Consider the following 25,925-nt stretch of genomic DNA (forward strand, 5'->3'; position numbering starts at 1 on the left):
TAAATTCAGAGATGATAATACCATTTGGATGACTTTTCAGATTTTTTTTTTTTTTTTTCAGTTATTTACAAATGAACAACTTTGTTATTAGAGCATAAATCCTGGAATCAGTAGATAAAAATTCTGTTCTTTTCTTTGCCACTTTTTAGGACACTATACAAATTACATTACATCTTCCTGTCTTGCTTTATTCACAAGTACAACAGGATAATGATAATTTCCAGCTCATTGACAAGGACAATCTAAAGTATTCTGCAGACATTAGGGAATTTGGAAACCTACAGAGAACTGTTCTGGAGATGTAAATTACTGTTACTCCATGCATATATTCTCATTTTTTACAGTACTATCCGATGCACTGCAGATTTTGAGCTGAAATCCATGTTCTGAGATATTTTTGAATCCCACACTTTCCATTATGCAGGCAGAGCTATAAAAATTATTTTCAAAGGAAATAACTTTTTTTTTGTTCTTTTCTAACCATCTCATTTATATTTATAAGCAAATGGATATCTTGAGATGCAGAGCTGCCTGTTTTCTCCCTGTTCATAAGATCTTCTCATTCATGATGCCCTGAACGTATCACAGCTTTATCCAAAGGCCCCTGAAGCCCAGGAGGAGAGAGAGTGGGATATCTCCACTGTTTGTCACTGCCTTGCCACCTCAAAAACAATTGTATAACCAACTACAGAAAAGACTGAAACTAATGCATCATTCTCAAAATCAGAAGATGTGACAATTAGATGCAGATGTCCTAGAAACTCTTAAATAAAAAGTTTCCACATTTAGCTATGACAGGTTTCCTTCCTCTTTATGTTCTCTTAGGGCTGACAGTTACTGATGTTAAGTCAAATTATACAAAAAAAGCTGAAAAGAAGACGCTGGAAGGATCCACTTCATTAAATGGCATCAACTTGCAAGGCAGACTAGAGCTTTTGTTTGGAAGCAACATACAAAGGTATCTCGTACCCACTGCTGATATTTCACTGACATTTGAAGAAGCTTCCACGGTGTACTAAGTTAGCAGCTACTATAGTAGAAGTTTTTCTAAGTCAAAGCAAACCAACCCTAAACATTTCTCTGCTTAAAAAGGAAGTATATGAAATAGGAAAAAATGTATATACATAAGGAAAAAAAACACAATAAACAGCAAACCAAAACCAGCTTGCCTAAGCACCTTCTGTCTGCAAAAGTCATTGATTGATCCTTGTCCTTGGTCAGCCTAAGCAATTCTTTTCTAAAACAACAATATTCTCTGAAGTGAGAACACTAGCAAGAGGCTGCATCCCTCACTACCTCGGAACTTTATCTTGGCACACAAGAGGCAACAAATACTCACCTGTCACGGCTGAAAACTAATGCTCAACCAATGTATCCCAAAGCACCTGGACTTTCTTAGCCTCCAGATTTCATATCATTTTCCAAACTCCCACAAACTTCAACATTATAGATGGAGACTTTTCTTAGATGCAGATCACACAGCTGAAAGAAAAAGACTGCCCTACCTTGTTCACATACAGGTCATAGAAAATGAAAAAAGAAACCAGGCAAAGCAGTGTCAAAGGCATAACTTTTGAGTGATCTGAAAAACACCAAGTCTTCTGATCTTTCTGACAGGACTGTTCTGTGAAAATACAAAATCTTCTGTTTTGCCAAAGTGCAAAGTACAGATGACGACAGATCCACCCAGGACAAGCATCCAAACTCAACCCCCAGAGAGGACACTTATGGGATTCAAGTTCTAGAAGACTGAGGGTAAAATATAATATGAAGTACTGTCAGTGTAACAATTATGACTTGGTTCTGATAGACAGGAATCTTAAACTAGGCCAGGTGCAGCAGGTTTCCTGATGAGGAAGAAGACAATTAATGACTAAAACCCGTTTCTGCCCTATACTTCTTATTTTGACTGCACTTCGTTTTATCAGTAAGAGTTTACGGACCCAAAGATTATTTGTAGAGGAGAAATGAGTAGCACTTCTATTTTGTTTTTCTGCTCACAGTTCTATGAGAAAGAAACCCAAGAATACCCAACTGCAGCTATTTGCTGTCTATATGTTATCTTTAAAAAAAAAAGTAAAGTTCTCGCATTTAAATAAATTATTTGAAAGCGGACACGTTAATGGGCTATCATAGTTTGCTTTCTAACATCAGGGATTCTCCATGGGTATGAAGAAAACATAATCACACATATGGTGGAACTAAAATGTACTATTTTTCTTGAATGAAATTCTCTTGTTAACTCAGCATGCACTGCGTGAGATCACATATCATTTTTCAACCATCTGCACATCTCACAGTATTATGGACAGAAAATTTCTATTATTCAGCCACTAAGTTTTCATATTGGGTGACTTGTAATTGTGGATTCACAATGATAACTTCCATCACTGGTGGTAAATTTGGCATCGAGGCAGATTTCAATTCAAACAATAAAATTCAAGTCTGTCCTCGTCTTCTCTTGTTTCTAACGCCTTATGAAGCACACATTCCAGGCAATCTGGGCATACAAGCTTTTATGTGTACAGACTAAGTTAGGAAAACACACTGCTCAAATTTCAAAGTTAAAGACACTTCAAGAAACTTGATTGTGATTAGCTGTTCAATAAAAGAAAAACAAAATCGACCAAACAGAAACCAAAACCCACCACCCACATCACAGCAACACCTTTGTTCTCAAAAGATCAGAAGCCAATTCGTAAATGAGCCCTTTCTCATGGAATGAAATCACTGCTGCTAGTGTTTTCTAACTTCTGATTAACTCATAGATAGCTTATCATAATGTAGTGCTTCATGAATTGCCAAATTTAAGGCCTGCATTAGGAATTTTAGACCGTGCTTCTTTTTTTCTGTATTTCTGAGTATCAAGGGTAATGGAATCACAGGGCACTCTTACTCTGCAATTTATTACAGCCTCTATTTTCAAATTAGAAGTCTCAATATACGCACCAAAGACAAAACATTTTTCAGGAATCTCTGACATGATATTCTTGTTTGTAAAAGATATTGTGGAGATTAAATTCGTTTTAATTTCCTGAGTCTGTACGGGTCTGATTTCTTACTTGAGATATAGCACATCTTCTTTGAATATCCTGAAACTGATTAAGAATATGATGAGCTTTACACGAAAGAGGTTTTTAACCTGTTCCTTAGCTTTCCTTATTTTATCCTGTTCCTCAGTATTCACAACTCAACCATTTGGGAGTAACTTAGTGAAAAAAGATATAATAAAAATTCTGTTTAAAAAGCAATATGAATATCTAGCTTTAGTTAAGTGATTGAACAAATTAAAATAAGGAATGGAGGGAAACAGCCAATCATTTTTTTTGTCAAAACTTAGCTACTGGATTTTGCAGCTAGTCCTACAAAATTCCCTTTGTACTTTCATATGCATATATAGCATTAACACAAAAAATAGACAATAGTGGACTTCAAGCAGATGACATAACATCAAAATAATACAACATCAAAACAAGAAAGAAGGAAAAACATATTAGGTCAGATCCACAACTCTGACAACAACCTAATTCTTTTCTTTTGATAAAAACATGTCAGTGCTTTCTGCTGTTCTGTCATAGAAATTAAAATTAATGAGTTAGAAGTCAGAGCCAAGAGCAGACATGCTGGATTCCGATAAAGCCTATGGTCTGATGAAGGCTGACACTACTACTTCTTTGTTAACACCCACTCCCCCAATATTACATACTAAGTAATGAGATAAGAGGCAATGCTTTCCTAAAATTAACCTGATTTGTAATCAAGAGAACTGTTCAGTGAGATACTGCAACCCATGAGCTGAGTAAGTGCCTACAGTTAAAATCCTATAGTCTTTCCCTTGTTCTCACTTTCTGCAAGCTAGATATTTCTCATCATATTTTAGTAAACTATACTTTTTCTCCATCAAATTATTTCTTTTGTGCTGCCTATTATGGTACACAAAGTGATTAACTGAGCCTTGATTTGCCTGTGGTCTTGTTTGGTGATATTCAAATACAGAGGTTTTCAAACCATTTTTTGCTTGTGGAGATAGACGAATATTTTCTCCCTGCTTAACACTACCTCTATTCTGCTAGTGATATTTTCTTTGTCCTTTATTTTATGTACCTTATTTCTATCTCAGTATCATCTGGCCAGATCGGTGGTGTTCTTTCCAAGTTTCCGTAGACTTTGGCTTCATCTGCTCATGTAAGACACTATCAGGTGTTACTCTGCAGATGTCTTCATTCTTGCTCCAGTGCTGTCCTGAGTTTGTATCTATTTCATATATAATGCCATCTGCATCTTGGAAAAGAGCCTTTGCCACTCCTTTGTCTGCCTCTTTCACAGTTCTAGAGTTAATTATCAATGCATAGCAGCCACAGGTCTTTGCCTCTGTGGTAAAAGACTGTGTTATTTTCACGATCTTTTAACTGAAACTTGCCATCACTGAACTTCCTACGAAGCACAGCCTGGGTTATGCAAGTTAGTGACTTCTGTATTAGAGAGTATTAAAAAATATTACATCATTTGTAATTATTATATGGACCTATAATCGGTTACTATTTGGAAACCTAATTTAGTGACCTAATACAAAAAGTACAGAAACTATCTTTTGAATATTCTACAAATTCCATAATGGAGGATTACAAAGAGAATGTTGGAAAACATTTTTTTTCTAAAGTAATGCTTCTTAGAAATGTAATACCATCTTTAAAGCAAAACTGTCTTTAAAATAGCATATGTATTACTTAGGAGCTTATGTGCTAATCAAATTGAGAATTTTATTAGCATATATATATTAACCTTAAGAGCATCTAATGTTTTAATGCATAAAATACTATGAAGACATGCAAGTACATTTTAAAAAACATCTCTGCTTAAGAGGTTGTGCAGAAGCCCTCTCTCTACCTCTTTGAATTGTGAAATACAAGGCGGTCACAGTACTATTGACATTTCCTTTTGTTGCTGTTATTAAAACCATTATCTTTTACTGTGTTCTTCATTTTCCTGTGCAGCATTTTTAGTATTACCAAATACTGTTGTTTCATTGTCTCTGAGTAATACAGAAAAGATAAAATGGGAAGTAATTATCTGTACATCAGAACAGTACTGGGAGGTTTTGCTCACCAATTCATCACAAAATTGAACACATGTCAATGGTGTGACACCAAATTATAGGGAAAATTTTTCTGGGATACGTTACCCATTATGTTGTCGGATTTAGGACACAAGAGGTAATTACTCAGGTAAACACAACACTACTGAAAGATCCAGAATACCCTAAAAAAACAGATCTAAGAAAGATATTGGCTAGTGCAAAGAAACCAGAGGAGCACAAAGAGTTATAAGAATTTTAGAATACACAGCTGAGGAAAGTACGGAGTTGAGTGTCCTTATGTGGGAAGATAAAGACACTAAGGATCAGATGAAAGACACGATAAATTGTCATCCATAATAAGAAAGCTGTGGAGCTTTTCAGTGGTTCTGAACAGTGGGATGAACACAGTTGTAGCATTTGTACAATAAACTTGACTAATATTTTGCTTTATAAGAGCATGTACTACTTTCTGCAGTTTACATGTTTAATTAAGCTCATATGGGGATGAAATTATGTATCAGAAATGAGGAGAAATTTGGAACAAAACATGACTTTGAATTACGCTGATTTCTGAACTTATGTTTGTAATACACTCTGCTGGTAACGTTGCACTACTATAAATTTCTGTGTTATTGCCATGATATATAAACATTCAGGTACCCGAAGAATGAGCTTTAAATTCATGTTTATACTAATTTGCCTCCCCTCTGGTGTTTAATAATGCAGCAACCCTTGCTTAGCATTAGTAAAATAATTTAAATAAGTGTTTGCAATGTTCCATGAAGTGCATTAAAGCAATAACACATTCTAAGTACTTGAAAAAGGGAAACCAATAATACAGTGATACAGCTAAAAGCTCCATTAAATGAATATAGAAGCAGCAGCCATCATAGATGGCTTGCTTTAATGTTTTTAAATTAAAGTTCCACCAGCTTCTCTGAAAAACAAATGATCATGACCGAGACCAGTAAAAACACAAAACTGCAAATCATTCATCATGAGAATTCACTGGAGCGACGTAACAGGTTACATACAGTAACCAGGGATTAGTAACAAATAATGAGTACATTGTTCTGTCCTGATGCTGGACATGGAGATAAAATAGTTTTGCCATCAAAATCCATGACAACCTGATTCATCAGCACTGCTACTGTGGATTTAAAAGAGCACGAGGATATTATGAGCATGGTGCTACAATTAGAAGCTTCCTATGTTGACATCTGTATATTAAAGAGAAAGGACAAATATATTTCAAATCAGACAAATTATGGCAAAGTTAGGCCTTGTAGCCTTGAATCTTAAAGAATATGTAGGTTCCTAACTTAATCTGATTTCAAATTGGTAGGGATTGATGTAGAAGAGGCATCTTTCCCTTTGCACAAGCCAGTCCCAATAATTTGAAAGGAGATTAAATTAGTCCTCAGCCTCGTAGCATCAATACACTTGAATTCAAATAAAATTCCTATTGTCATTGGCACTTTCCTGGGGATTGCCATACGTTAAACAGTCCCCATTAAACAAACTCAGCATTCAGCCAGAAAATTGGTGGATTCATTATTCTTTCCAGTTATACAATCACAATTAATAAGCAGTGACTGTTTTTTTTCCTCTGCCCTGTGCCCAGCAATACTCTCTCCTTAGCACCAGGGCTTAACGTGAAAGAAAATGAAGCAATCACTGTAAGTGTGAGAAACTAATATCTTTATATTTTCTATCATCTATTGGAACTGATCTCCATCTCATTAACACACACTGATACAGGTAGACACACTCTGTAATCTACAATCCTAACATTAATAAGTTATTATTTTATAGCACTGTTTCTGTTACACAAAGAAACTACCATTACATAGAGAAGCCCCAAAAAACTGTGTGAGTATACTGAGGGCAATAAAAGGCTGGAACAGAAGGAAGAAAGGAGAAAAGAAGAAATACCTCTATAACATTCCCATGACATCCACCCCCACCAAAAAATAAATCAAAAATACTGCCGCAAAGTCTTGTTTAGAATATAATTGTCTGAACCATTGAAATAGAGGAAAGAAAACTTCCTTGGGAACTACAGGCTAGGACAGTAATGAATGCATGGTTGATCATTTAACATGAGCTCAGTCATACGCTAATAATAGACATACACCTGAGTCTGCATTCCCAGTAACTTTCCCCACGTTTTTACACACGCAAGGCTTTTCATATTTCAGAAGAAGAGCCCTCTTATCTCAGTCCTCTCCCAGTAGTTAAGGCAGCCAGCAGGCTCGGTGCCCTAAGAAGCCTGGACCTGGCATGCAATTACCCATCGCTCCAACTGCAATATGGAAGACTTAATTATTAATCGTGTAGGTCTTACTTAGACAGAAAAGTATTTATCCCAGAGAGGTACAGTGGTGAAACAATTAGCATGAAAAGTAAATCAATTCTACATTTACTCATCAGCTGAATATGTGAACCAGGTATGCCGAAATAAGAAAGTAGGAATATGTTGGTGAGAAAGAAAGCAACAACACTAACTTTGGAAAAAAAAGACCTGACCAACCTAGTGGCTTTGTATGATGGGGTAACCATAGCAGTGGACATGGGTAAACCAACAGAAAGATGATGGGAAAGAAAGAGGTTTTTTTATTCAATAACAGGACAACAGCTTTCAAGTTCTTGTTATATTTTCAATTAAAACTAGGTTTCTTTCCACTAAGTTTAATTACTTGATGTTAATTGTTAAATCATTACTGTGATGCCCTCAGAATTATCTTCATTCAGATGGCTGCAAAAATATGCTCATATATTTAGAATTTTTGCATGATATAATGTTTCTAGATAATTTATTATGAATTGTTCTACTACAAAGTTGTGTGTAATATTAAGTTGATACTAAAATGGAAAACAACTAAGTTTTAGGAAAAATGCAACTGTCAAATTTAAGCACATAAGTTATGTAAACTAAAATAGAACTTTTCTGTCTTTTGGCTTGATAGTTCCTTGTGATAGTGAGATCTCATTGTCAGTGCCTCAATTCAAAGGCAAAGCTTCCTACTAGTTCAAATTGAGTACGAATGAGAACGTGGTCCAGGGATTGTAATGAAGCATCAAAATACTAGTCTGAAAATAGAAGAAGCAGGAGTATTTTTCAGCTTTTCTGCCTACACATACAAGCTTTGCAAGGCACAAGAATACCCTGATAAAACTGTTTATTTTATTTAAAAGACCTTAACTCATTACCCTGATGTTTAAGAACATTTTGTGGAGTAAGCAGTAGTCACGTGAATTCTAAAAGAAATCTTACACCAATCATTGAGCAAAGTGTCTGAAAGCAGAGTGAAGGAAGACCCACCGAATCATGGCAAATGTATACCTCCAGTAAAGAAATGAAGATATTAATCTACACAAAAAAATAAGTAAAAAAACCCAAACAATCCATTGTGGTTCAAGAAATCAGAAAGGGACAATAAATCACTTAGAGTATCCTTCATAAAGCTGAAGACATCTCTAAGCAACAAAACAGAAAAGAACAACTCTGGCATGTTAAATGGAACCAGGGAACACAATGAAGATCTGTCTTAAATTTAAGACCTATCTGAAAGTTTTGGTAGAAGAGGGTACAGAGCAAATTCAGCAGAATTTTGAAGAGTAATCTCCAAGTCTGGATTGTATTTTACCCAGGAGTTCCAAAAGAAATCAAGCGTGAAAACAGTTGAATTATTCACTGCAATTTAACTCAAAACTATCTCAATAACAGACAGAGATACTTCAGTGCCAGGGGCCAATATGACACCAATTTTCCGCAAAGACGATTGTGGCAGAAATATGGAAAATTACAGCAAATAAGCCTGGTTTTCTTATCACGCAAGCTAGCAGAACTTGCAATAACCCCTCCACATCTTAGGCAACACCTGAATAAGATATCTTTAATGAGTCAATGGAGCTTTTGTTAAGAATAGCCATGCTTTCTTTGTAGAAGTCAGCATGCATGCAGATCAAAAAGATTGACTGACATCTCAGACTCCAAAAGACTTTGGCCAGAAAGGTTTCAAATACTTGGAAATATTGATAGCTGTCAGCATTTATTGAAAAACATGGCTTTGGGGAGAGGTCTTTTGGGTAGAGAAAAAAAAATTAATGTTTTATGAAAAATGCTACCTTAAAATTAAAAGACAACATGTCAATACATGGTATACAGAAGCAGTTGCATTTTTAGCACAATATTGCTTTCACACCCTAAACACTGAAAATAATTTGAGTGTGGTGTCCCAAAGTATTAAAGAATGTCAATATACAAAAAAAAAGGAAAAGAATAATTAGCTGATCATTTTCTTGAACATTGAATAGCTATTTGGAAAATAGTGTTGTTTCACACAAGGTCTTCTGAAGAAGTATGAGGTATACACACATATATAAGTATGTATACATATATAATATACATGCACTGCGTTATTTTTGCACATAATCATAAGAGAGAGATGTAAAAGAGAAGGAATCGAGTTCAACCCGTTGTTTCTTTAAATACATACATAAGAAAAAAATACAAATTTCTGTATATTGAATTAATTCGATTTGACAAATTCTGTATAAACTACAACCTCCCATTGATTTCTTCATAAATCATAACGTCAACCTCAGCTACGAGCTTGTTTTTAAACAAGCACTTTTAAAGAAAAACAAGCTGCTTATTCAAAAAAAAAGGTACTTGAAGGAGACTTCAAACATCTTGCAGTCATTTCAAAACAAAAAGGAAAAGAGCAAAGCAGTTTATGGCCAACTCTTAGCCATAGACACCTTTAGTAGTGATTATTCTATGAAAATAGTCTCTGCACCAGTTGTGTACAAATTCCCTTTTGTTTCCTTACCAGCTGCCTCGAGCCAGGTTTAGTTCCTTTCCTCGGTCCTTTGGCACCTTCCCGTTCCAGGCAGCGCAGCTCCCTGGCAGCCGTGGCTCCCATCGGCGCTGGATCCCGCTCTCCACCTGGCAGGCCTTTGCTTTCAACTACACTTAAAAACACCTGCTCACGGGGAGCTGCGTTGAGCTCTCACTCAGTGGAGCCAAATTTCCTCCCAGCGCTATCACCTGCTTTGCTGACAAGTTTCTAATTGCTGCTTTCAAACTTTTCCTACTCTTCAGAAGCTGCCATGACTGACGAAACAAAGGGCCTACAGTTTTATTTGCCAAGTTCTTTCTATTTTCTTGAGAAACTATGAGAAAGCTCACGAAAAGCTAGCGCAGAACCAATGGGAGATTTTCTGCTGGACTGAAAGCCCGGAAAACAATTTCCAGCAGAGTCACCAAGAGGTCGCCTCTCAGCTTTGCTGCACTTGTATACAAACTCAAGATACCTGCTTAATCTTTTAAAAATGAACTTTAATCTGTATGGGGAAATGGCAGCCCCAGAGGGGATTCCTGGCAGCTGGGAGCAACTGGGGAAGAGATCACAAGAAAACACAATCAAACTGGATGTTGTCTCAAACAAACAAACATAGAAAACCAAACAAATCTTGGACAATTTGAGATTCTGTGTGTTTCCATCATAGTGCTGACCTGGAAATACACTTATAATTTGCTTAAATGACAAAAATTGTGTGGCTACGCATCACATGCACACACACTCGTCTCCTGTACAAGAATGACATTTGCTTTTCCTCCGGAGCTTTGCCATACGCCAGCAAGACATTCAGGGTACAGAGGGCGGAATCAGGCTTGAGGCAACAGAAATTGCAACAGAGAAATGATAAATTAATTTTAGTCTTTCCTAACAACAGAAGGACTCGAATATTCCCTTAACATTATTTTCTTTCTGATTATAAAGCTTTGGAAACAGTGACAACATGTTTATGTTTGTATTTAAATCTATTTCAAATAAACACATAGTTGTATATAAAAGGCAATTTAAATACATATAATGATAAAATAAAGTGCCATTAATGTACTATTCTTTATTTTCTACAATAACAATTCACTGAAATTGTTATCCCTTTCATCTTAATTGGGTAATGTATTTTCCTCAATACAACTGTTTGGAAAGTAATACTTGGTTTCAGTTATGCAATTTGCAGACATGGTTAATCTACGTAGCAGTTATGATGCATATTTCCCTCCACCATTTCCTATAGTATTTTATTACCGTGCCATATGATCCTCATTTTACGTGTGAAATACACCACCGCCGTGTCATTTGCCTCGGCAATATTTGCTCTTTATTCCCAATAACCAGTAAACAAATGGAGAGCCAGAAAACAAAGACTGAAGGGCACCATTTCTCAAGAATCTCTGTGACCTACTCCTCCTTCCTTAAAGCTGATGCGTGCAAAAGTCTGAGGAACTTCAGTGCCATCATGACTAGGAGGAAATATTTACGATACCAGAAAAAGTAAGACGACTCCAAAAATGCAGAAGTTATTTGTACCTGATCTGTTTCATAAAAGCACAAACGCGGTTCAAAAGGGCAGCTCATCAAACCAAGTTACCAAATAAGTAATGCAGAAGCATCTTGGAAGCTCGCTTGTCTCTGCAGCCTCTTGTTTCTTCCAATACTGCTAGTTTTAGGTATGTTACTCTTCTAACAGGGTTCCTCAGATTTCCATTTAGTGTTGTGTTTACTCTTTCCCACAAGGGCAGTGCTACTTTCAAACCAGCGAAGCTTTAGAGGGATGGATACAAACTAAAAGTGAGGATGGGGGTGGCTGCACCACTGTTATTGCCGGCACCGCAGCCATGCAGTGCTCTCTGGTGACTTTTGGCCCCGCTCCTTGCCTAAGCTTCATTCACCTTCAGTGACGGTGGTTTCTCCAACAATGAACTGAGCGCTCCCAGGACAGGAGCCAACAGTTCCAATGCCAACACAGGTCAGGCTTTATAAGCACGTCTCTGAAGCTAGTACAAAAAGTTACAGTACATTCTAATTTCTATCAGAGTCCTTTGCTAAAACAGTCTTTTGAATTTTATTTTGCCTTTTTATAAAGAAAGGTCTCGGCAACAGTCTTCCACAGTTGGAGGCTCTTTACTAGACAGCGGATGGACTATAATTTGGTCCCTTAGTTTCCCAAATAGTGATAGAGTGTCACCTATATAATCTTTCAAAACTCCTGTTTGGCTCCATAAGTAATGCAATATTCTTCAGAAGGATTTTGTGTTATTAAAATTAACACTTGCATTTAATGAAGACAAATTTAAACAATCCAAACAGAAGGAAATAGAAAGTTAAGAGACAACCAGATAGAGTATACAGAAGAGCCTTATGCCTAGAAACATAGACGTAAGTTTCCTTAGTGTGTCTTCATAGAGCACTGAAGACCTCTGACATTAAAGTGGCAATGCCAAGTTTTATTTATATATTTTAAAGTAATATTTTGATTAAAAAAAGTCCCCTAGGATAATTAGGATTAAGATCAAGTTTCAATCAAAAGAATAGCACTGGAGTAAAAGTTGGAAAGAATGGATGAGTTATAATGTTTTTGTTCAGTGACCTGGGTACAAAGTCAGTCAAGGCTAAAATCAAAGAAGGTTTTTTCAGTCTGAATAATATAAATGTTATATGAAAAGATTTACATTCTGAATGCTATCTAAGCAATTAATCCAGAGGGAATTATTTATAATTGTTAATTAGTTAGACAACTACAAATGATATAGAATGGAATTATGTATCACTTCTCTTCTAAAGTCTTGTGGGCTAATGTAATTGTGTTCCATTAGTATAAATCCCTTTACAGTGAAGATTAAAATAAATGGGACTGAAACTTCCTTGGCTTTTGTTTCCAGTACTACTGTAACGTATGCTTTGAACCCAAATCCACTAACAGGATGATGCTATCCACTTCAGAGACTGACGGAGCTCACAGACTGTTATCAAGGTTCACGTTCAACATTGTTTATTTTCTTCCATTTCTTCTAACATTTACTTTTATTATTTATTTTTACTTACAAAAAAGTAGAATCAGACTTCTACTTTGGTCTGTCCTATTCCATTTTGTACCTCAATACAATAATGTACAATAAATACAATAAATATCTTCCACGTGACTATGAATATAAAAGTTTCATTTCAATTTTTTAATTCCCTGAAAATAAAACATTTTACCACCATGACCACCAAAAATCATGACAGTGTATTTGGGGTATTTTGTTTTTTCTTCATTAAGAGATCAAAGAATTTTCAAAAGAGAATATAGGCAGAATTTGGGATTTTGGAGAGACTCGGTACCATTAAATTCTGTCTCTACTGCATCAAGGGAGACTGCTTTTCAATAACTACATGAATATTTACATATATAATATTAAGATTCATTGAGAACAATAAATGTTTCTGTATTTTCTTTTTGATAGCCATCAGGAACCTCTGAAAAACTTGTAAGTTTTTATAATGCAGGGCAATATAAAATCATCTTCAGCCATAATACTTTGGCATAGGTTTTTGCATATAGGTATATGGATAATCTACATAGCAAACAATACAACAATGATGACGCTGGACTTCCATTATCTGCAAAAGCACAACAATGACACTTTTAAGTTCTCCTGATGTTTTCTATATACTTGGCCACCCTAGTCTCCACCTGCAGAAATTACTTGTCAGACTTCCCTTCCCCCCTTCACTTCTTTGGTCTCCTTTCCTTTGTGACAACTGTGCCCTCCTCACAAATTTGCTAGGGGAGAAGATTCTCTCCACAGATAAAAAAAGACAACTTGTGAAGGCTTACTTAGCTGTCAGAGCATTATCTTAAAACACTTGTCTAGTATGCAGCATTTTGCATTTCACAGTTTATTTTACATGTGTAATATCTATTGAGAATAGAGAGCTGAAACAGTGCAACATCTTCCTCCATGATTTACATCTACAGTACATGATCCTAACAGTAATAAACCTGCACCAGTTCTGAAATACGATTTCCATGAGACAAGTGTTTCATCTAGTTTATCTGTCAAGTAGTGATGACACGAAGATAAGAATTCCCTCATGGCCCACAAAAGATGACAAATACAGAGTATCCAACAGATTTAAAAAAAGAAATCTAGTGTAGGAAGGTGACAGCTCGACATAAAACTTATTAAAAAGCTTCCACGAGAAAAGGCTGTTCTAGCTTTCCCATAGGAACAAAAAAGCCATTAGTAAACCTGAGACGCAGTTTATTCTTTCACTTAAAACTCACCTTCCTTTTTCCAGTTGATCAGAAGAATGAAGATCTTCCAAAGAACGCTGCTGCTTTCCTCGTAGTCCACACAAAACTTCATACTTTTGCAGTTCCTAAAAGGACAAAAAGGTAGATATAGGCAACTATTATTACAGCATTTACCACATTGACCATTTAGCTCAAAGAAGTATTTGGATCAGTAGTGTTCTTTATTGAAAAGAAAATCCATATAAATTACTACCAGAGAAAATGTAGCATTGAGTATTTTCACAGAGATTTCAATTAACAGCAACCAAAATGAATACATTACTTTTGCTCCCTTTTGAAAGTTTGTTGAACTAGAAATGATTTATCCTGGTAGGTTGCGGTCTCCTTCCCAGACAAAGCTTCTGAATTTTCCACAGTTCAAAGGATTTGTGCTTTATAAAAATGAAATGACCCTATTAATCCATGTAATGTTGAAATAATTCACTATCAGTTTATGTAGAATAACTCTTCCATATTAAGAGCAATAAGAACTGATTTACATGCTGCTACTCATAAAGGAAGAGGTGAACATTTTCTCTTTCAAAAATGTGTAGAATTTCCCTAGGGCGATGGAACACTCAACAGTGATGCAGTCAAACATCACCTTTTTTCCAAGAAAAGGCTGAAAATATAAATCGGTCCCCTACACCCCCATAACTGATCTTTTCCCATAACTCTTCCCAAAATGACAGCCACAAGTGTTGATCATGTCTGGTTGTGATGGCTGCATCCAGCTCAAGGTGCATTGGGTGGAGACAGTTAAAAACACAACAGCAAAGCGCAAATTTATGGTAATGCACCCAACAGGCCACAGTGCCCGTAAGTCAAATTTGGAAGAAACTGGCTTCTGTAGCTGCTATGCAAATATGACCCTAAGTGAGTCATCTCTACTCCATAAATAGTGGGCAGTCCAGAGCCCTTAGATTGACTCGACACGTGTAATCCTGTAGACATAAACTGCTGACCAAGTCTGGAATTAGGACTCGATCCACACCTGGACTCCACTCTGAGAAAGAGTTTAGAAAGTGAAGGGGTCCTTTCTGAACTTTGTGAGGATCTCTGACAGTTTTGCCTGACCTTGTCCTCTATGCAGTGAATAATCAAGCACACCTCGCCATCAAATCTTGTCAAACCACTGTCACATTACTACCAAAATGTGTCAGATAGCTGTTTTATACCCATAAACATATTGTTGCTTCTCTCTTCCAAATGAAATGCATTACTCCGTCCATTACATCTGTGCAGAGTCTGCCCAGTTAAAATGTTTCTCATAAGTTTAGGAAAATGGCAATAGAAAACTGGCTGAGAAGTTCATAAGAAGGTCAGAACAAAAAACTGTACAAACTAAAGTATTACTGTATTAATTACCAGTTTAATGTGCAGAGTAATTCTGAGGGAGACACAACTAAGGAGGGTCAAGTAAAAAACCCAGTAACAACGATCAGTAACTCACTGATTTGTTTCTCCAATTAATTTTAAACCTAACAAATTACTGTCTGCTATATAACAGATCTCTGACAAATTAACAATACAGAGTGAATCTACGTGTTTACAGAGATTGGATACCAATAAAGCATGCTGTCAAAGTATGTGGGTTTAGATTTGTTTAATTGGAACTTCAACAAAATTAAATTAAAAAAAAAAAAAAGTCAAAGTAAACCAGTTCTGTTGATTGATATAAATTTCTTGTCAGTTCAGGAGGATATTGAAGCAATTTATTTCAATCTAAAGTTTTGATTCATTGTTCTATATTTAATTAAGTTTATTTTCTAGAAGCTTTACAAATATTTAAATCTTTACGTGAATAGTACTGAAATCACCAGGATTCTTTCATGTAGATGAAGCAGGAAATGTGGTCCACAAATTCATCTCATTTACATCAGTGTTAATCCGAAATATCTTCTATCATCTCTTGCAGATTTGTTAAAATGTAAATGGGATCAGAATCTGGCCTTGCAATGTAACTGCTCAGATAAAATTGTCATCTAAGACATATATTCAATGCAAATATTCCCCATTATCATGTAAAATAAACCATAATTATGCATCTAGTGCTATATGTAACCACAAGATTAACAGCAGGCAATACATTTGTCCAAAAAATCTTACATGACAGAACAGATACTGCAATAGGCAGCTCAGAATAACATACTTTTCAAAGTAATGGGCTGTATGGTGAAAGTTTTTTTTAATTCCTACATGTATGACATGTTTTAAAACTTAGCGTTGCACAAAGGAGAGAAATAACTGTTTTTGTCAATGCATAGAATAGACAATGCCTTCACTCCAATGATGACTATTTAAAAGGTTCTAGTTGCTTTAGGACATTAATGAATTTTCTAGCCACTACAGCCAGCTGCAGAAGTACACCAAAATGTACACAAAAAACAAGTGGATAAACAGAGAAAAGAGAGCAGAAATAAGAAGTTCGGGTATCATGAAGAAGAGGAGTCAAAAAGCATTCCCATCAAATACAACAGCTCATAGATCAAAGCAGAGCTTTTCCTATAGTATAGCATATTAACATAGATAAGAAAGCAAATAAGGAAAAAAAAATATGTGGTCAGGATAGTAACAGCTGCGCAGTCAATGTGCACAAGACGAAACCAGACCAAACAGCAACTAGACTGTAAGACACAAATAAATGTTAAACTATAAAAATTTCTCCGTGACTGTGAAAGAAAACCAAGAAGAAGCAAGATCTAGAGGAACGGTGTTCCTTTCTGTATTCCAGTGCTGAATGGCGCAGACAACAGGAGTGAATGCTTTTTGTTAAAACATATGGAAACATCAAACCTCATAATACCTCAGACAATCAATTTATCCTATATATAAAAAAAAGCTATGCAGAACATCATACCCATAGCAGATAACTCACTGTGCTAGCTGAGCATGGAAGAGATTAGTGTGGTATTTCTCAAGGACTGCAACATATGGCATGTCCTGTTTAAAGACAGCTTGTACAATTCAGCTAGCTCACCACCACTGCAACGCCTGGAAAAGATCAAAAAACATCAGAAAGTGCTTTCAGGAAGCAGTTTGCAATAGGCGACAGCACAGAGACAACTGAACAAGAGTGCAGCCTGAAGGTTGATTTATCTTGTCTTTTTCATTGCTCATGAATCGAACAACTACAGTAGCAAAATATTACCTCGGTAACAGAAAAGTTTGAACAAAACAAGACCCTATAGTTTTCTTTCTTTGGGAATCCAATTCTACTATTCCTAATTCTACTATTTCTATACATCAAAGATATTTTTGCAATCTAGAAAACTGGGACTCAGTTTTCATGCTTAATTAGATGGGAACTAAGTAAATCTCAAAGATAAAAACCTCCATCCCTCGATAGGTCCCAACTTACAAAAAATATTGAGACCTGCAGTGCTGCTGTAACCCTGTGCTGTGAGGAATCCACATCCCTACAGTCACTATAATGTCAAATGGTGAACTAGAAACCACAGAGACCTATATACATAAGCGAGTTACTGTCTTTAGATGTTTACATAAAGAATATTTAGTTTTATATGGATTACCTATTCCGTACGGTAAAAGAAACTACTCACAAAAACAAGCCTGTTGCAGATAACGTATTGAGGTAAGTCACCAAAAGAAAGTAAGAGAGTTTTATTCCCGTTGAGGCAAATTAAGCTGAGGTTGAGCTTAATTAAGCAGGAAAGTACAGCACATGACACCTAGTCTAATAAAGACCTTTGCATATTTAAAGAAAGTGAAACAATATCTGTTTTAATTAAGTAGGCTGCTCCTTCAGGTTAATGCATTCAGGGGAAAAATTAAATCTGTCTAGAATCCCTGGAAGAAATAGAGATCGGCTGTAGGAAATTGGCCTCCTGAAATGTGATTAATGGACTTGGATGATGAGAACGGACTCCTGCTAAACCATCAGGACTTGCTATGAGACAGGTGCTGACACTTGGAGTGAGGGTTTTGGGTTGTCTAGGCAAAAAGCATTGCATTCTCTGTGAGGCTCCCCTGCAACCATAAATCAGTTCTCAAGTGTCACCTGTATACAGAGGCTTTTCTCTAGCTGTCTCCTATGTTGATGTCAAAATATTTGACATCTAATTTGCTCCAACAGCCTAAGAGTTTCACATTTCATCGCCTTTCCTTTATACATCAGAATGAAATGCTTATGCAGCATATCACAAGGCATCTTACCAAAAGGATGAGTATTTATTGCTGCTATGCACGTCAGGACTGCCCCTATCTGTTTGGTAGACCTTTTTCTCTCATTCAGTGCCAGTGATCAGTAGAAGGAATCAAAATTACATTCTTTATTTCCATACCTACTGATTATAGGTGTCAGTTCCTAACGCATTGTCTTTGTAAATGCTTTATATCCTTTGACTTATCATGTGAGCTCAAGAGGAGTGAGAATAAACCAGTTGAAGTGATCAGAAACTCCACTCTCAGGAGTGTTTCAAGGCCAGGATTCAATGTTCCTTTATGTTCTACCAGAACACAATACAAAGCAAGAACAAAAAGCTGCTTTTCTGCACCAAGCTGTCCTCACGTGGAGCATCACAACATCCTTCAGAAACAGTGCCAGCCAGAAGGAAAAGGGAAAGGGAAAAGGAAGTTTTAAGCAGAGACTTTCAGAGAAAAAAGGCGAAGGTAAAGGGAAGCTCCAGCAAAACCAAAAGTAGATGAAAAGCCTTTTCAGTAGACACAAATTTATGCATTTTCCACGTTTCCAAAGGAGTAATTGATGTTATTTCACTTTACGTCTAATATATTATGTAAATATTCTCTGTAGAAAGTTAGCATTTCCACGGTATGCCTCATGTTTAATCTGACCAAGGAATAAAGCAGAAATCTATCTCACCAAGAAAGAAAGGAGGTTATAGGGAGGTAGGTGCTGGTCTCTTCTCCCGAGTAACAAGTGAGAGGACGAGAGGGAATGGCCTTGAGTTGTGCCAGGGGAGGTTTAGACTGAATGTTAGCAAATTACTTCACAGAAAGGGTTGTCAAACACTGGAACGGTCTGCTTAGGCAAGTGGTGGAGCCACCATCCCTAGAGGTATTTAAAAGACGTGTGGATGTGGCACTTAGGGACATGGTCTAGTGGTGAATTTGGCTGTGTTAGATCTATGGTTGGACTCAATGATCTTAAAGTTCTTTTCCAACCCCCATGTTTCTGAGAAAGTACTGAAGGCATTGCTGTAAGGCACATCGATTTCTCAAGTTGTAGATGTCAAAGCTTTGTAAACTGAGCTTACAACAGCTCTGCAAATTTCTGCTTGAACCTTCAAAGGAGAATCATGAAGTAACACATACAAAGCTGAACTTATTAGTATCTAGAACAGCAGAAGTTACCACGAGGGATAAATATAAGGGCTGGATAAATCAATATTAAATCCAAGCTTGTTAAGTGAGTCATGCTTGATAGAAGCACAGCTTCCTATTTTTTATTGCCTAGCATTGTTCAAGATGCATCTCACAACTAAAAACTGAACTGTTGTACAATCAAGATTGTGAAAGCTATTATCCAATAATATAAATGAAAACTTTTACTCCTAGCATTTTCCATTATAGCAATACATTCAGCGTACAGTCAACACGCGTCATACGCTTTAGGTTTCCAGTAATTTACAATGATTACATCTTTGGTTTTTGTAAGTTAATCCACTGAGTCAAAAAAAGAGATTAGAAAAGCCCTGCATATACCACAGCCTACAGCACATGTTCTTCTAAAGGATTTGCACTGAAAATAAACAGGCAATAACAAGATCAGTTATAACAGTCCATATAGCATCTCTGACTTGTAAATAATGAGAAATTAATTGTTTTCTTCAAAATCAGACAAAAGTACTATAGGTTGTTTGCACTTATGTCCGAGAAGACCTCATATTCTTTTTTTCGAAGTGAGACTACAAATAGGAGTCTGAATCGGAGCAGGACATGTAGTTTAAAAAGGTAAAACCACTGCTTCAGTCGAGAGACTACATGCAGACCCCATCCAGCTTTGCAAAGTGCAATGCAGGCTAAAAGTAGTTCAGTGTACTTAGTGTAATCATACTGTAGAGGGTCTATGAAAGCTGTAGTTGCAATCTTGTTTCATTTATGCTCACACTGCCATGTTTTGCTCGATATTTTTGTTTTTAATGTAATGAGAAAAAATTAAGGGGCACTTTAGAAGGTCAGGAAATATGGAGAACTACCAGACATTTTTCATGTCTACCAAACTCATTTGTATCAGAGATCACCCATTCAGGAGATTTTGTGACCTTGTGTTATTTTATGGAAGACTGTGTGTGCGTTTTGAATAGACCTCACTCTTCCCTATACCAGGTTATTGCAAATGAACAGGCCTAAAATATCGATAGTCTTCATATAATGAGACAAGTATTCTTCAGATAAATTTATACTATTTTAACCTATCTAAAGAAACAGTTATTTACGTCAGGAGAGTTAATCATGTTATGACAGTAAATACTGTAGCACAGAACAGAGTGAAAATAAAAACACAAGCAGTACTGGATTCTTTTGTGATATATGACATGTCTTGTTGAAAGAAGTGACATGGCTTGGTTTCTGACAAGACAGCTCAGCAGAAGTGGCAAATTCTGAAACACTTCTGTTCACTGGAAAGCATCCCGTGTGTCAAGATATTACTGAAAGTTTGTATGATACAAAATTATATACATTTACAATTTTTCTTCTACGTAGATAAATGAGACCTGCAGATATTTTACTAAGAGAAAATTCTTTTTTTTTTAAGTCAACATCTCTATAATTAGCTATTCCTCTGCAGTTATGCTCCATGCTTTAATGGCCTGAGCAGTCAATATTTCTAAATTCAAGTCTGAAGTGTGCTTAGTGTGCTTGCCAATCTAATTTATGGCTTTGTTTTGCCTTTTTTTTTCTTACCTGCCAAAAATAACTGCTTGAGATGTGAAAAGAGAACTGAGGGGCAAACAGGAACAGCCACCACCACCTCCAGCATCAAGACATTGTGCACACGGATCTGCATAAAACACTGCTCACACCTGTGAAGCTGACAGCCAGATGCCACCTGTACTCAGATTTATCTCTCTAGGTCTGCCCAAGGAATTCATGTAACGAGTTAAGCTGTGCTCACTGCTTGGAGACACTCATCACAATTCTTCAACTTTTTTTTTTTAGATTGAAGAAAAATAAAAATTGAGCCTTTAAACTACTGCAGCTGTTATATTGCACATAATTTCAAAAAGAGGATGAAATAGTAACACGAAACACAAGGGCAGAAATATGGCCCACAACTAGAAAAGCAGAGCCAAAGCTCTGTGTGTGCACTCTATCTCCTTAGCGAACTTAAAACAGCTGTGCTATCCATCTCCGAGTTTATTACTGAATAGCAATGCCATTCTGAATTTGAAAAACACGGGTTCTATTTTGCAAGTTGATGTTCTCCCGTGATGTACGGAGTAGCAGACAGCAGGCAGCTATACCTGAAGTCCAAAGATGCACATAACAGTGGTACAGATTGGATGTCTTTCAAAAGAAAAAGTTTAAAAAACAGTTACCAGCATTTTAAAAGGATAAGGGCATACAGGCATCTTAAATTGCTCAGTCTATTAGTCTAAGCCTTCTCATTGTCTAGACATATTCAACCCCAGAATTACAAATGACTGACTAAAAATTCAGAGCAAATATAACCCAACTGAGCACTAGAGATGCAGACATGTAGCTCGGCCATTATCAATGAAAAGACCTGCTGAGATTCATCCTCAAAAATTACATAATTTTCCTTCAAGTAATAAGCAAAAGTATTTTTCACCGCTGTTTTTTTATAGGACAGTGTCTTCCAGTACTCAGCTTTTGCCGTTGCTTTTCTGTTGCTGTAGGATTTTGCAGCTGATTCCGACTGTTTTTAGGCTTATTTTCAGTGCAAATCTCTGCATAACTAAGTCTTTTAGCGTTGAGCTGTGTGCCAGTTGATAACACTACTGGTGATTCTCCCAGCCTCTTAATTGCTTAAATACACGATAAACATCTTCAGTACCTGTAACAGCTAAAAAGATCTTAAAAAAAAAACCAAAAAAAACTTTGATAAGGAACTCTGATCCTCTAAACTGCTGTTGAAAGGCCAAGGAATGCACAAGTCATTTGAAAAGCAATAAAAACCCTGAGAGATTCCAAACGGAATAATAACACAATCTAGACAGGTAAGTGATATATAGTTTAAATATCAGCTGCATCGCTTGCACCTGTTTTTGGAAAACAAAATAATAATACTGGAAATCATTACAAACATTATTCTATTTGTTGGTCTGAAAACTGGGAAAAATGTAAATTTGTGATCTGTAGCATAGGCCAACGGCAAGAAAACTTCCTGGAACTTTCTAGATGGTCTCATAGGCAAATAACTGAAAGAAAGTAAAAAGTTTTAATGCTTAAGTGTGGCGAAACCAGCAGCCCTTTATCACGACACAGTAATGCAGATGTTCTCAACAACTTAGGCTGCCTCTAGTTGCCTTCAGAGTAACTCACCTACCAGGAATTTTGAAACATGGAACTATAATTATAGTTTGGTTTTCAATATCATTTAAAAAAAATCATTAAATTTGAGAAGCGATTTCATCCTTAAAATTAAGTGCTACTCAGTGATTTAGATTTGGAAGAAACATTAGCTGACTTATGCGAAGATATTTTGATGTTTAAAAAATGCTAAGGAGGGAGAGTCCATCAGATGTACATCAGAGTCATAAACCGCATTTTAGACCGTAGAACAAACACGGCCCTCAAATTAGTTGTTCCTTTTTATTAGCAGGGCAAGGTTACAATTTAATTTTTTAATAGCTAGATGTTAAAAGCTATATCATGCAGAATTACACACAAATGGCTTATGTGACCACTGACTTTCATGGGGAGAGGTTAGGTCACCAGGCCGAGCTCCAGGGATGTCCTTAAGCATATGTTTAGCTTTTAGTGCTTCGTAATTACCATATATTTAAAATTAGGTATATGTTAAAATATCATTATAAATATTGACAGAATTAAAGAGCTGTAGCAATCAACGCCACTCCATAACGTTGTGCTAAACTGCTTCATGGCATCCCCTCCACTGAAATAATGTAAAAGAAGCGAGCAAACAGTAGCATGCAGCGTACGCTCCGCTTCATTTTGTTCAAGATAATACAGCTACGATGACTGGAAAATACCAGAGGTGAAAAACAAGAAAGAAACCAGTTCTCTTCACAGCTAGTGGTCCCAGAGCCAGCTTGGTGACAAACGTACAAAAGATGAGCGGTTTTAAAAGAGTTCCTTCTTTCTTAATCATTATGCAATCTGTTTCAAATTGTTCCATTTTGGAGGCACATTACTCAATAAAAAGAATCATCGACTGAGTATCCTGCTCATGATTTTCGCTTTTTAATTCACCCACATTTCCAACAAGTGCAAAGTCATCCATAAATTATGCTAAAATAGGAATTTACATAAACTGCCAGTTAAGAGAACATTAGGAGAGCTGTCATTTAGTTGTAATTTGCAAATGGACTACGAGGCAGAATTGTAGACCCTAGTAAGACACGCGTATTTAAAAAAACAGATGATAAACAAAATATTATCATGTACACTGGCTTTGGATTTCATATTTATTCTGTTTCTTTCCATCAGGCTCATTTATATGTACTATTAAAAAAAGACACAGGTATCTGCCAAACTGAAATATCGGTGTTTACCCTATACATTCTTTTATGTCTACTCTTTTAGTTTGATCTTTCCTACAATTTTTTTTTTTAAATACTTCCTACAATAATGTAGTCAAAATTGCCTGATTTATTTTCAAATTATTTTAATTGTTCATTCTGTGTAATTACACACATTTTAAACCACATTTGTTTTATCTTCCATGTGCATAAATCCAATGAAACATTAATCTTTCTGCTAAAAATGCCACGTGTTATTGGAAGAAAGGAACTCTAGTCCGTATTCAGAAATTAGATTTGATAGTTTTGTTTTTGATGACTTACATTAGAACAAACAGGTTCTATTCTTGTTATCATGATCTAAAATATGGATATACCTCACATCTGATTAAAAGTTATTCTAGGATACATTCTAGATCCTAGGTATAAAATTTTTATACTCTAAATATTCTATTTTAGGGGAGATGATATACGAAGATTACTTCTAAGGGAATTTTTTTCTTCAAGCATTATTCCTAAAACAAGCAATAAAGCAAATTATTCCTATACTGAATAAAATATGTCTAAGTCAATGATGGGTGCGCTTTCTGAGCATATACTGAGAACAGAAAATATATATATAAAAAAAGCATGATAGATTCATGAGTATTTTCTTAGAAAAAGCTGAGCAACTTACTCTCCAGTCTGATAGGCCAATTGCAACGATTTGTTTCCAACAGGAGGGTAATTTTGTCTTGGTGAAAAAGAATCCATTATATTTAGTGTTGTCATTTATTCACAGTCAGATTTTGTAAGGTGTTTGAACCCAAAAGCTAATTTGTTATTTTCCTCCGTATTCAGTTTTGCTCCAGCATACGGGTTGTGTGTGATGATTATAAATATAGCCTGACAAAAATGTTCTTTACAGCAGTTAAACAGTTTAGAGAAGGTAGATATAATGGGGAGCAAAATTTAAAAGACAAAATCTCATATCTAAATATAGACCCGCTTGCTTGAGTTCAGCTTCTGGAATAGGCATGGAATCCATTTGTAAGACATCTAGATTATACCAAGAAAACAAATATAAGTAAACATATTTTTCCAGGATGAATCATTTCAAACCCATCAAACATTTTTTTTGTGTTTGCAGTACAGTGACAGGTCTCGGGGAAAAGAGAAAAACAGGCTATATAATTCATCATGACCTTACTGCTTTACAGTCTCACACGATACTCTCATGAGTGAACACAGAAAAGATTGTCTGGATGCAGTTTACCCTATGTGGGATGATTATTAATCACTGTCAGTCTAAAAGGATGAATAAAATGGAGTTCAGGTACGTCTGTCCTGGAAATGACAATTCGCTATTTTGTAGTATCGTCATGGGTGAGAGATGAAAACTCTCCTTATTACCCTGGCAGATCACACAGCTCTGGGATGTAGTGCAACTAGATAGTAAGAAAAATCAGAATTTATTGCGATATTGGCAAACAATAATAAATGAATACGGGACCACTGCATATGAACTACAATGATACAGACTGTAGGAAGATTTGCTAATTTAAAAGTCAGTATTTTTCTGTCAGTCTATTTCTTTCTTCCTTCAGAAAATATCCACAGACATGAGGAAGCTTCTACTTCCCTTTGTCCTTGCAAGTACTCTGTAATCTGTATTATTCAGATGGAAGATAAGGCTCATCACATCTGGTAATGATCCTTTAGCTCTGATCAGATCTGTCAAGTCTTATTGGCCAATTATTTTGAAATGTGCGATCCTGTGAGTTGATTGTTTCTCAAGAAATACGAAGTAAGAAAAAGAGAAATATTATTACTTTAACCTGTATGTGATGTAAACTGACTGTAATATTGTGTCCACATTCTTTTTAATAGATAGTTTTTTTAATAGGAAATTTTTTTAATAGGAAATTTAGTAATTATCTGTATAATAAAAGAGACCCCAAACTGTACATGGGTGGCTGGATGAGTCAGTCCTGAATATTGTTTGAAGATGTTTTTGTCACCTAATTGAGAAGTGGTAAGTATTGATATCTAGAGAGTCAATATCGAGAGACAGGAAATCA

At 36.0% G+C, this 25,925-nt stretch overlaps 1 long non-coding RNA gene across 2 annotated transcripts in view; it reads right to left on the reverse strand.

The window, feature by feature from the left end:
• Positions 1-25,925, reverse strand: part of LOC128853158 (uncharacterized) — a 191,085-nt gene that overhangs the window by 107,602 nt on the left and 57,558 nt on the right. For both annotated transcript variants that reach the window (XR_008451476.1, XR_008451475.1), the window contains one exon: positions 14,207-14,301. This is a non-coding gene — a long non-coding RNA (uncharacterized LOC128853158). The remainder of the gene's footprint in view (positions 1-14,206; positions 14,302-25,925) is intronic.

This window comes from Cuculus canorus, chromosome 10 (assembly GCF_017976375.1).
Source record: "Cuculus canorus isolate bCucCan1 chromosome 10, bCucCan1.pri, whole genome shotgun sequence".
Taxonomy (NCBI): Eukaryota; Metazoa; Chordata; class Aves; order Cuculiformes; family Cuculidae; genus Cuculus; species Cuculus canorus.